Genomic DNA, 13,270 nt, shown 5'->3' on the forward strand with positions numbered 1-13,270 from the left:
AGAAGATACAATAACTGCGGACAATCCTTGTCAGATAGCTGAACTCACCAATACCTTGTCCATCCACAAAGTTGCTTTATTCTGAATATCGGGTTACAGCAGATAAGATACAGCAGATGAATGGTTACAGTATTTAAGTGGTCAAAAGCTGATACTGTTCGTAGCGTGCAATGTAGAATAACATGTGTGCTTGTTACATGAGGCCTGTTAGCTGCAGCCATGACACAGTTAAAGCATCATCAAACTACAAGGGTGGAGCAATACACAAAAAGGGAAATGCATAATAGGTCTGAGGGAAGATACTACAGAAAACAAGAGCGTTAACAAAAAAAGGTCACTAGATGGCAGCACAGAATAAACAGAGAAGCTTTGAGAAAATGGCATAAAAAACTATATAATTTCTTAACTATATCAACATGAATATTAACAGAGGCTATGTCATATTCTATGCCCCATTGGGGCAGCACACACAGCCATTAGTGTCTAAACCGTTGGCAACAAAAGTGAGTACACCCCTAAGTGGAAAGGTCCAAATTGGGCCCAAAGTGTCAATATTTTGTGTGGCCACCATTTTCCAGCACCGCCTAAACCCCCTTGGGCATGGAGTTCACCAAAGCTTCACAGGTTGCCACTGGAGTCCTCTTTCACTCCTCGAGCTGGTGGAAGATAGAGACCTTGTGCTCCCCCACCTTCTATTTGAGGATGCCCCACAGATGCTCAATAGGGTTTAGGTCTGGAGACATGCTTGGCCAGTCCATCACCTTTACCCTCAGTTTCTTTAGCAAGGCAGTGGTCGTCTTGGAGGTGTGTATGGGGTTGTTATCATGTTGGAATACTGTCCTGCGCCCCAGTCTCTGAAGGGAGGGATCAGGCTATGCTTCAGTATGTCACAGTACATGTTGGCATTCATGGTTCCCTCAATGAACTATAGCTCCCCAGTGCCGTCAGCACTCATGCAGGCCCAGACCATGACACCCCCACCACAATGCTTGACTGTAGGCAAGACACACATGTCTTTGTACTCCTCACCTGGTTGCCGCCACACACGCTTGACACCATCTGAACCAAATAGGTTTATCTTGGTCTCATCAGACCACAGGACATGGTTCCAACTATTTGAACCAAATAAGTTTATTTTGGTCTCATCGGACCACAGGACATGGTTCCATGTATAGTAAACGCCTCTTGGCAATGCTGCCTGTTAGCAGCTATGTCGGGAGCTTGGAATATTTCGACAAGCTTGCTCAACATAGAGGCGGATCCCTTGGAATATTTCACCATCTCACAGCACTTTAGATCATCTGGGCCTTAGACATATAATATAACTGAGATAAGGAGCAGTCTGCAGAGTCGCTAGGCGGTGGTGAAGTTTGGCAGGTGGCATAATGAGCTCTGGAATGCCGTACATCGGTAGCAAGATCATCCTTATCTCCAAGGCCCAGATACGCTATGAGGGTATTTTGTATACCATTGACACCAACAACTCCACGGTGGCGTTGGCTAAAGTGCAGTCATTTGGGACAGAGGACCGTCCGACTGACTGTCCAGCCCCTCCTAGAGAAGAAGTATATGAATATATGATATTCCGGGGAAGTGACATTAAAGACATCACTGTATGTGAACCACCCAAAGCTCAGCATGCCCTGCCTCAAGACCCAGCTATAGTCCAGTCTTCTCTGGGCTCTGCCCCCACAGCATCCTATCAACCTTCTGTGCCATACAGTCCTTTTCAAGGCATGCCTTCCTACAGTCAGCTTGCTGCCACTTCACTTCTCAACCAGCAATATGCAGTCTCTCTGGGTTTACCTGGCTTTCCCTCTATACCACTACGTAAAAGCCCCATGGTTGAGCAAGCTGTCCAGACAGGCCCAGTTGAAAACTTGGTCCAGAAGAAGTTACAACAAGTAAAGGGGCAGTCAGTAAGCCAGCTTGGGAACCAGCAAATTCAACCTCTACTACCACCACCAGCTCCTCTCAGAGTTACTCCTCCCCCTGTGCCAGCACAGAGCTTGGTGAATAATGAAAACAGGAGACCCCAAAGGCGAAGATCAGGTAATAGACGGACAAGAAATAAGAAACAACTATAAAGGAGAATGCAATTAAATTTGAAGGGGACTTTGATTTTGAGACTGCAAATGCACAATTCAACAGGGAGGAGTTGGACAAAGAATTTAAAGATAAATTAAATGTTAAAGGTGATAAGCCGGAGAAGGAGGGAGAAGACAAGGGAGACTCAGGAGTTGAGACACAAAATAGTGATGGAATTCCTGAAGAGGATCCATTGAGACCAAATATATATTATGAGAGCACAATGTCGTTTTTCGACAATATCTCTTCAGAGATGAAATCCAGATGTACCACATGGGCAGAAGAGAGGAAGTTAAACACTGAAACTTTTGGCGTCTTTGGCAGGTTCCTCAGGGGGAGAAGCTTCAGAGGCGGGTTTCGAGGAGGAAGGGGTGGTGCTACACCACGGATAAATCAAACTACTCAAAGATAAGGAACTGTGAGAGTGTGAGCACAAAGATGTCTAGCAGACACTAAGTTGCTTTGAGTGTTTCTGTGCTAAAGGACTTGTCTTCCATATCTTCTCCCCAAAGCATTGTAACAGTTTCCTAATTGATGTAATTCAGCGCTGGGCGTTAGGTGGTCCTGCGTTTCATTTCATCCCCACACTGGTTATTAAGGCGAATGATTTGGTTTGGAACAGAGTGTTATTAGGGGTAATAAGCAGTGCTCTATTTAAATGGGAAAGGTAATCTCACTTATGTTTGGGAAACTGTAGAAAGTCTTGCAGCTGTATTTTGCACACCAAATCATGTCTGGGAGTGAAACTCAGCCTCCTTACTTTTAACCTTTACCAACTTTATTTTTTATATATATATTTTTTTCCCCCACTGTTTCCTTGAGGGATGGTTTAACCCTTGTTTGGCACCTGAGTTAATGTGTGCGCCTCCCTCATTTAGAATAGTTACAAAGGAACAGGTTTCTGAAAGCCCCCACTCAGGATTTGAGTTTTTGAGTTAACCTGTAATGGAGCCCTATGATGCAGATGGTACACTCTGAATAATGGGCTTAAGCCCTTTTCACAGTTTAGGGGTTTTTTTTTTTGTTTTTTTTTTGTTTATATTGCTAAGCACTTATATAATAAGCCATCTAAGATCTGAACCCTTTTTACAAGTTTAATGGGCTTTGGGGTTTATCCTGTGGTCTTTAGGCTTGACTTAACTGCTGGTGTTGGTTATGCCCACTGCCATAATGGCAGCTCTATAAAAGATGCTGTAGAGCATGTCTCCCATTATTCTCCACAGCAGAAATGTATATAGCAGCTTTAAGATAAAGTGATGTAAAACTTGCATGCGAAGGATCTAAATATTTGATTACATTTTATTATTTTATTTTTTATCCTGCACTACTTACCTTGTATTGTCAGATTACCCCAAATGACAATTTTTAAGTTATATATCAAGTTAATTTAAAAAGCTTGTCTTTATTTTTGTAGAAGCATGGTGCTAAATATAAACCAGTAGCCCATGGGGATGTGATGTAAATTGTAATCTACAAATAAACATACACATGTTTAAAAAAAAAAAAAAAAAAAAAAGCTTCAATGGTACATACCTACTGTATATAGAAACAGAACAGGTTGATGTAACGAAAAGGTAATATTCCCTTTTCTGTACTGTCAGAAATAAAATAAGAGGTCTTGTGGTCACCCAACTAACAGTAAATTCTCTTCTTGATAATGTGGCTGTGCAATCATTAAATGTTTAATGTGTACATACTGTTACACACATCATATCATTTGAGCTGTGAAACAAAGATTAAATTAACCAAAACCACACCTAAGCTAGCAATGAAAAAAAAAAACATAAATTATGCTTACCTGACAATTTCCTTTTCCATCTGTATGAGGAGAGTCCACGGCTTCATTCCTTACTTGTGGGAATACAGAACCTGGCCACCAGGAGGAGGCAAAGATACCCCAGTTAAAGGCGTAAATACCTCCCCCTCTCCCCTCATCCCCCAGCCATTCTGCCGAGAGAACAAAGAACAGTAGGAGAAAATATCAGGGTATAAATGGAGCCAGAAGAACAAAAAGATTTGGTCCGCCCAACTGAGAAAACAGGCGGGACCGTGGAATCTCCTCATACAGATGGAAAGGAAATTATCAGGTAAGCATAATTTATCTTTTCCATATTAATATGAGGAGAGTCCACAGCTTCATTCCTTACTTGTGAGAAACATATACCCAAGCTCTAGATGACACTGAATAAAAATGGGAGGATAAAAAGAGAGGGGGACCCTATTCTGAGGGCACCACAGCCTACAAAACCTTTCTCCCAAAAGCTGTCATAGAGGCCTTATTCTTGACAGCCCAAGAAGAAGCCACAGCTCTAGTTGAATGAGCCGTAATCCTCTGAGGAGGCTTCTGTCCCGCTGTTTCGTATGCTAAGCGGATAATGCTCCTCAACCAAAAAGATAGGGAAGTGGCAGAAGCCTTCTGCCCTCTGCACTTCCCAGAATAGACAACAAACAATGCTGAAGTCTGTCTATAATCCTTCGTAGCCTGAAGATAGGATTTCAAAGCCTGAACCACATCCAAATTATGAAGTAATCGTTTCTTCGAAGGAGGAGGATTAGGACACAAGGAAGGAACCATGATCTCCTGATTGGTGTTGCGATCAGACACCACCGTAGGGATAAAACCCAACCCAGTGCGAAGAACAGCCTTATCAGCATTAAAACTAGGTAAGGAGGCTCACATTGCAAGGCCACCATCTCAGAGACTGCGTGCTGAAGCAATTGCCAGTAGAAAAAACACAATTTATGTTTACCTGATAAATTTATTTCTCTTGTGGTGTATCCAGTCCACGGATCATCCATTACTTGTGGGATATTCTCCTTCCCAACAGGAAGTTGCAAGAGGACACCCACAGCAGAGCTGCTATATAGCTCCTCCCCTAACTTCCATATCCAGTCATTCGACCGAAACAAGCCGAGAAAGGAGAAACCATAGGGTGCAGTGGTGACTGTAGTTTAATCTAAAATTTTGACCTGCCTTAAAATGACAGGACAGGCCGTGGACTGGATACACCACAAGAGAAATAAATTTATCAGGTAAGCATAAATTGTGTTTTCTCTTGTAAGGTGTATCCAGTCCACGGATCATCCATTACTTGTGGGATACCAATACCAAAGCTAAAGTACACGGATGAAGGGAGGGACAAGGCAGGTACTTAAACGGAAGGTACCACTGCCTGTAAAACCTTTCTCCCAAAAATAGCCCCCGAAGAAGCAAAAGTATCAAATTTGTAGAATTTGGAAAAAGTATGAAGCGAAGATCAAGTCGCCGCCTTGCAAATCTGTTCAACAGAAGCCTCATTTTTAAAGGCCCAAGTGGAAGCCACAGCTCTAGTAGAATGAGCTGTAATCCTTTCAGGAGGCTGCTGTCCAGCAGTCTCATAGGCTAAGCGGATTATGCTTCTTAGCCAAAAAGAAAGAGAGGTTGCCGAAGCCTTTTGACCTCTTCTCTGTCCAGAGTAAACAACAAACAAAGCAGATGTTTGACGAAAATCTTTAGTAGCTTGTAAGTAAAACTTTAAAGCACAAACCACGTCCAGATTATGTAAAAGACGTTCCTTCTTTGAAGAATGATTAGGACACAATGATGGAACAACAATCTCTTGATTGATATTCTTAGTAGATAACACCTTAGGCAAAAACCCAGGTTTTGTACGCAGAACTACCTTATCTGCATGGAAGATCAGATAAGGAGAATCACATTGTAAAGCAGATAACTCGGAGACTCTACGAGCCGAGGAAATAGCCATCAAAAAAAGAACTTTCCAAGATAAAAGCTTGATATCTATGGAATGAAGAGGTTCAAATGGAACCCCTTGAAGAACTTTAAGAACCAAGTTTAAACTCCATGGGGGAGCAACAGGTTTAAACACAGGCTTGATTCTAACCAACGCCTGAACGTCTGGAACATCCGCCAGACGCTTGTGCAAAAGAATAGACAGTGCAGAGATCTGTCCCTTCAAAGAACTAGCTGATAATCCTTTCTCCAAACCCTATTGGAGAAAAGATAATATCGTGGGAATCCTAACCTTACTCCATGAGTAACTCTTGGATTCACACCAATAAAGATATTTACGCCATATCTTATGGTAGATTTTCCTGGTAACAGGCTTTTGTACCTGTATTAAGGTATCAATGACAGACTCAGAGAAGCCACGCTTTGATAAAATCAAGCGTTCAATCTCCATGCAGTCAGTCTCAGAGAAATTAGATTTGGATGATTGAAAGGACCTTGAAGTAGAAGGTCTTGTCTCAAAGGCAGAGTCCAAGGTGGAAAGGATGACATGTCCACTAGGTCTGCATACCAGGTCCTGCGTGGCCACGCAGACGCTATCAAAATCACAGATGCTCTCTCCTGCTTGATTTTGGCAATCAGTCGAGGGAGCAGAGGAAACGGTGGAAACACATAAGCCAGGTTGAAAGACCAAGGCGCTGCTAGAGCATCTATCAGCGTCGCTTCCGGGTCCCTGGACCTGGATCCGTAATAAGGAAGCTTGGCGTTCTGGCGAGACGCCATGAGATCCAGTTCTGGTTTGCCCCAACGATGAATCAATTGAGCAAACACCTCCGGATGGAGTTCCCACTCCCCCAGATGAAAAGTCTGACGACTTAGAAAATCCGCCTCCCAGTTCTCTACACCTGGGATATGGATCGCTGATAGGTGGCAAGAGTGTTTCTCTGCCCAGCGAATTATTTTGGAGACTTCTAACATCGCTAAGGAACTCCTTGTTCCCCCTTGATGGTTGATGTAAGCCACAGTCGTGATGTTGTCCGACTGAAATCTGATGAACCTCAGGGTTGTTAACTGAGGCCAAGCCTGAAGAGCATTGAATATTGCCCTCAATTACAGAATATTTATTGGGAGGAGTTTCTCCTCCTGAGTCCACGATCCCTGAGCCTTCAGGGAGTTCCAAACTGCACCCCAACCTTTGGACAGATGGACCCGAGATAGCCACCAGAGAAGAGAATCTCTGGTCTCTTGATCCAGATTTTGTAAAGGGGACAAATCTGTGTAATCCCCATTCCACTGACTGAGCATGTATAGTTGCAGCGGTCTGAGATGTAGGCGCGCAAACGGAACTATGTCCATTGCCGCTACCATTAAGCCGATTACCTCCATGCACTGAGCCACCGAAGGGCGCGGAATAGAATGGAGAACATGGTAAGAATTTAGAAGTTTTGATAACCTGGACTCCGTCAGGTAAATTTCATTTCTACAGAATCTATCAGAGTCCCTAGGAAGGAGACTCTTGTAAGTGGGGACAGAGAACTCTTCTCCTCGTTCACTTTCCACCCGTGCGACCTCAGAAATGCCAGAACTATGTCCGTATGGGACTTGGCAATTTGGAAATTTGACGTCTGTATCAGGATGTCGTCTAGATAAGGGGCCACTGCTATGCCCCGCGGCCTTAGAACCGCCAGAAGCGACCCCAGAACCTTTGTAAAAATTCTTGGGGCTGTAGCTAACCCGAAGGGAAGAGCCACAAACTGGTAATAACTGTCCAGAAAGGCAAACCTTAAGAACCGATGATGATCTTTGTGTATCGGAATGTGAAGGTAAGCATCCTTTAGATCCACCGTAGTCATATATTGACCCTCCTGGATCATAGGTAGGATGGTCCAAATAGTTTCCATTTTGAATGATGGAACTCTGAGGAATTTGTTTAAGATCTTTAGATCCAAGATTGGTCTGAAGGTTCCCTCTTTTTTGGGAACCACAAACATATTTGAGTAAAATCCCTGTCCCTGTTCCTCCTTTGGAACTGGATGGATCACTCCCATAACTAGGAGGTCTTGTACACAGTGTAAGAATGCCTCTTTCTTTATCTGGTTGACAGATAATTGTGAAAGGTGAAATCTCCCTTGTGGAGGAGAAGCCTTGAAGTCCAGAAGATACCCCTGAGATATAATCTCCAACGCCCAGGGATCCTAAACATCTCTTGCCCACGCCTGGGCGAAGAGAGAAAGTCTGCCCCCTACTAGATCCGTTACCGGATAGGGGGCCGTTCCTTCATGCTGTCTTAGAGGCAGCAGAAGGCTTTTTGGCCTGCTTGCCTTTGTTCCAGGACTGGTTAGGTTTCCAGGCCGTTTTGTACTGAGCAAAAGTTCCCTCTTGTTTTCTAGCAGAGGAAGTTGATGCTGCACTTGCCTTGAAGTTTCGAAAGGCACGAAAATTAGACTGTTTGGCCCTTGATTTGGACCTGTCCTGAAGAAGGGCATGACCTTTACCTCCAGTAATGTCAGCAATAATTTCCTTCAAATCAGGCCCGAATAGGGTCTGTCCCTTGAAGGGAATGTTAAGTAGTTTAGACTTTGAAGTCACGTCAGCTGACCAAGATTTAAGCCATAGCGCCCTACGCGCCTGGATGGCAAATCCAGAATTCTTAGCCGTTAGTTTAGTCAAATGAACAATGGCATCAGAAACAAAAGAATTAGCTAGCTTAAGTGCTCTAAGCTTGTTAAGTATGTCCTCCAATGGAGTCGTTGTCTGTAAAGCCTCTTCCAGAGACTCAAACCAGAACACCGCAGCAGCAGTGACAGGAGCAATGCATGCAAGGGGCTGCAGGATAAAACCTTGTTGAATAAACATTTTCTTAAGGTAACCCTCTAATTTTTTATCCATAGGATCTGGAAAAGCACAACTGTCCTCGACAGGGATAGTAGTCCGCTTTGCTAAAGTAGAAACTGCTCCCTCCACCTTAGGGACCGTCTGCCATAAGTCCCGTGTGGTGGCGTCTATGGGAAACATTTTTCTAAAAATAGGAGGGGGGGAAAATGGCACACCGGGTCTATCCCACTCTTTATTAATAATTTCTGTAAACCTTTTAGGTATTGGAAAAACCTCAGTACACACCGGCACTGCAAAGTATTTATCCAGTCTACACAATTTCTCTGGCACTGCAATTGTGTCACAGTCATTCAGAGCAGCTAAAACCTCCCTAAGCAAAACACGGAGGTTCTCAAGCTTAAATTTAAAAGTAGAAATATCAGAATCAGGTTTCCCTGAGTCAGAGATATCACCCACAGACTGAAGCTCTCCTTCCTCAGCTTCTGCATATTGTGAGGCAGTATCAGACATGGCCCTTAAAGCGTCTGTATGCTCTGTATTACGCCTAACACCAGAGCTATCACGCTTTCCTCTAAATTCAGGTAGTCTGGCTAATACCGCTGACAGTGTATTATCCATGACTGCCGCCATGTCTTGTAAAGTAATCGCTATGGGCGTCCTTGATGTACTTGGCGCCATTTGAGCGTGAGTCCCTTGAGCGGGAGTCAAAGGGTCTGACACGTGGGGAGAGTTAGTCGGCATAACTTCCCCCTCGTCAGAATCCTCTGGTGATAAATTTTTTAAAGACAAAAGCTGATCTTTATTGTTTAAAGTGAAATCAATACATTTAGTACACATTCTCATATGGGGTTCCACCATGGCTTTTAAACATAATGAACAAGGAGTTTCCTCTATGTCAGACATGTTTGTACAGACTAGCAATGAGACTAGCAAGCTTGGAAAACACTTTAAATCAAGTTAACAAGCAAATATAAAAAACGGTACTGTGCCTTTAAGAGAAACACATTTTGTCAAAATTTGAAAAACAGTGAAAAAAGGCAGTAAATCAAACGAATTTTTTACAGTGTATGTAATAGGTTAGCAGAGCATTGCACCCACTTGCAAATGGATGATTAACCCCTCAATGCAAAAAACGGATCAAAAAAACGAAATAAACGTTTTTTAAACAGTCACAACAACTGCCAGAGCTCAGCTGTGGCCCTACCTTCCTCAATAAACGACTTTTGAAGCCTTTAGAGCCCTTCAGAGATGTCCTATAGCATGCAGGGGACTGCTGAGGGAAGCTGAATGTCTCTGTCTGTAATTTAACTGCGCAAAAAAGCGCTAAAATAGGCCCCTCCCACTCCTACTACAACAGTGGAAAGCCTCAGGAAACTGTTTCTAGGCAAAAATCAAGCCAGCCATGTGGAAAAAACTAGGCCCCAATAAGTTTTATCACCAAAGCATATATAAAAACGATTAAACATGCCAGCAAACGTTTTATATTGCTATATTATCAGAGTATATATCTCTGGTAGTAAGCCTGATACAAGTCGCTATTAAATCACTGTTTTTAGGCTTAACTTACATTAATCAGGTACCAGCAGCATTTTCAAGTCCCTAGAAAAACTTAAAACTGCACATACCTCAATAGCAGGATAACCTGCACGCCATTCTCCCTCTGAAGTTACCTCACTCCTCAGACATATGTGAGAACAGCAGTGGATCTTAGTTACAAGCTGCTAAGATCATAGAAAACGCAGGAAGATTCTTCTTCTAAATACTGCCTGAGATAAAATAGTACAACTCTGGTACTATTTGAAAATAACAAACTTTTGATTGAAGAAAATTCAATTATTTAGCAGTGTAGGTCAGGATGAAGTTGTATTAGTTAGATAATCTACAGATTACTCATAATGTAGACGGAACTACTGATTTTCATGGCTGATCATGGCCCACGGCTTAGACACTCCCCTGAAATCTGTCTTTTTAAGGAACTAGCGGCAAGTCCCTTCTCCAAACCGTCCTGGAGAAAGGAAAAAGTGATAACGGTCGAAAAATGTAAACTAGGTTGAACCCCCAGGACACTGCTAAGGCATCTATCAGTCCTGCCTGATGATCCCTGGACTGCGACCCATATCTGGGTAGCTTGGCATTGAGTCTGGACGCTATGAGATCTATCTCCGGCGTCCCCATCTGTTGGAAATCTCTGCAAACACCTCGGGATGGAGAGACCATTCCCCCGGATGAAACAATTGTCTGCTGAGAAAGTCCGCTTCCCAGTTGTCCACACCCGGAATTGCTGACAGTGAGCAGCTGCGGGCCTCCGCCCATTCCAGAATCTGAAATACTTCCCTCATGGCTAGGGAGCTTCTAGTTCCCCCGGATGGTTGATGTAAGCCACCGAGGTAATGTCTGATTGGAATCTGATAAACTGGGACAAACCCAAAAGAGGCCAAGCCTTCAGAGCGTTGAAGATAGCTCAAAGTTCCAAAATGTTGATAGGGAGAAGAGATTCTTCTCAAGTCCACCAGCCCTGTGCCTTCCTGGCACCCCAAACAGATCCCCATCCTGATAGACTTGCGTCAGTAGTCACAATCTTCCAGGATGGTCTCTGTTACAGAAGCATTAGTTATTTTGTTGTGAAGAGCTTATTTCCCAGCAGCAATGCCTGAACCAGCAAGCCAGCGCCTAAGAAGGGCTCCAAGAAAACCATAACAAGTATCATTTCATAAAGAGTTAACTCTTTTTTTTCAGCTTTTAGAAACTATTGTCTAATCACCTCTGGAGCCAGACTGGTAATTGATAAGATGAACTTGTAAACTTGTTATCTTAAGTACTGTAATCCTATTGTGGCCTGTCAAAGGACAGTGCTCTCTATCTAAATGTGTGATGGGGGATTTTGTGCTTCCCCCCCTCTCCCCCTGGGAGTGCCCTGTGTGCATGTAACCTTAATAAAAAGCAGGCTGGGCATCCCAGTCCTGAGTTCTTGTTTGACCCTCAATCGCAGCGTTGACTCGTTTTTGTGGGCAGAAGGGTATCCTAGCGGTACTGCAGCTAAGGGAGATTATTCTATATTTGTGAGACTCATATAGAATACTATGGAAAGCAGCTTCTCCCCTCTTTAGCAATAGGGATCCAGGCTACTAAGCGGTCCATCTCTCAGCGAGACTAAGGGTAACCGTAACATTTGGCGGCAGCGGCGGGATTTTCCTGGATTTCCTAGGAGAGGTACAGAACGGATGGAGAGCGCTTACGAAAAATTGAAGCGTACAACCCAAAAGGATTTACTTGAAAGCAGAGGGGGGTACGCCAGCAACCGGCCGAGGAGAGAGCTGATCGCAGAATTGACCGAACTGGATCAGAGCTTCACAATGGCGGAAACACCGACCACGATTAGTGACGAAAAAACCAGGATTGTTCGGGAAAGGCTCTCATTATACGGGCCGAACCCCTCCATGGAATTGGTACAGCAGTTGATGGCAGAGGCGGACGAGGATATACGAGAGACTCGAGCCCACGAACTCAACCTAGCGAATGCACACCGCAATGCTGAAGCCCCGCAGGTAATCATCCCTGTCGAAAATGCTGGGAGGCCCAAGATACCCTATGCGGCATTTCGACCCTTCCTAGAGAGCGAGACAGGGATTGATGAATATTTGGCGGACTTCGAAAGGCAATGTGCCCTGCACCAGATTCCCAACAGAGAGTGGCCCACGATATTGTCTGGGAAACTATCCGGGCGAGCCCTGGAAGCCTTTCGTACTCTGGGTGCTGAGGAAGTGACACAGTATGAGCTAGTTAAGGAGACACTGTTGCGACGGTACGCTGTAACTCCGGACACGTATCGCCGACAGTTTCGGGGCACGGAAAAGAAGCCTAACGATACCCATATGGAATGGGCGCACCGAATGCGGAGAGCGGCAAATCACTGGCTGAGCGGAAGTAAAGCGGTGACTGGGGAGGAAATTTTACAATTGTTTCTCTTAGAACATTTTTATAATGGCATGGAACAGCAAGGGAAGGAATGGCTGCGAGACAGGCGGCCTTCTACCTTAGAAGAAGCAGCCAAATTGGCCGATGAACATTATGACTCCCGTCTTCACGAACCCATGAACTACCGAGCTCCAGCACGGGTCGAACCCAGAGAGGTTTACCGTGCACCCCCTCGTACTGAATTCCGAGCCCCGGTGCCCACAAGGCCCGTCCGACACTCAGGACCACCCAATAACAGCTCTGAGCGTCCCAGACCGACTTGCCACCGATGCAAGCAACCAGGGCATTTCATGGCTAGCTGCCCCCTTAATACGCACCAGACACCCAGGAATTACAATTACCCCTCTGGGTCCTATCGTCCGGCCCGGGCCCTCTGTGTTAACCAAGAGGCCCCTATGGAGGGATATGTGGGGCCGCTTCACGAGGCAGACCCTGTATATGCTGCCTCAGATAACCGCCAGCACCATCGGCAGAGGGTATGGCTCGAGGGGCGATCTACCGAGGGATTGCGAGACACAGGGGCTACTATCACGCTGGTACAGAGTCATTTGGTGCCAGAGCACAAGCGATCTGGACAGACTGTGGCCGTTAGAGTGGCGGGGGGGGATGTGTACAAAATTCCAACAGCTAAAGTGCATCTTG

The 13,270-nt window shown here is 44.7% G+C and overlaps 1 protein-coding gene and 1 pseudogene across 1 annotated transcript in view; one reads left to right on the forward strand and one right to left on the reverse strand.

Annotated features, from left to right (window-relative positions):
* UBAC2 (UBA domain containing 2) overlaps nt 1-13,270 on the reverse strand; it is a 580,006-nt gene that overhangs the window by 113,920 nt on the left and 452,816 nt on the right. The gene's annotated exons all lie outside the window — the stretch shown is intronic.
* Nucleotides 1,369-2,518, forward strand: LOC128654126 (protein LSM14 homolog B-like; annotated as a pseudogene).

Source organism: Bombina bombina, chromosome 3 (assembly GCF_027579735.1).
Source record: "Bombina bombina isolate aBomBom1 chromosome 3, aBomBom1.pri, whole genome shotgun sequence".
NCBI classification, from domain to species: Eukaryota; Metazoa; Chordata; class Amphibia; order Anura; family Bombinatoridae; genus Bombina; species Bombina bombina.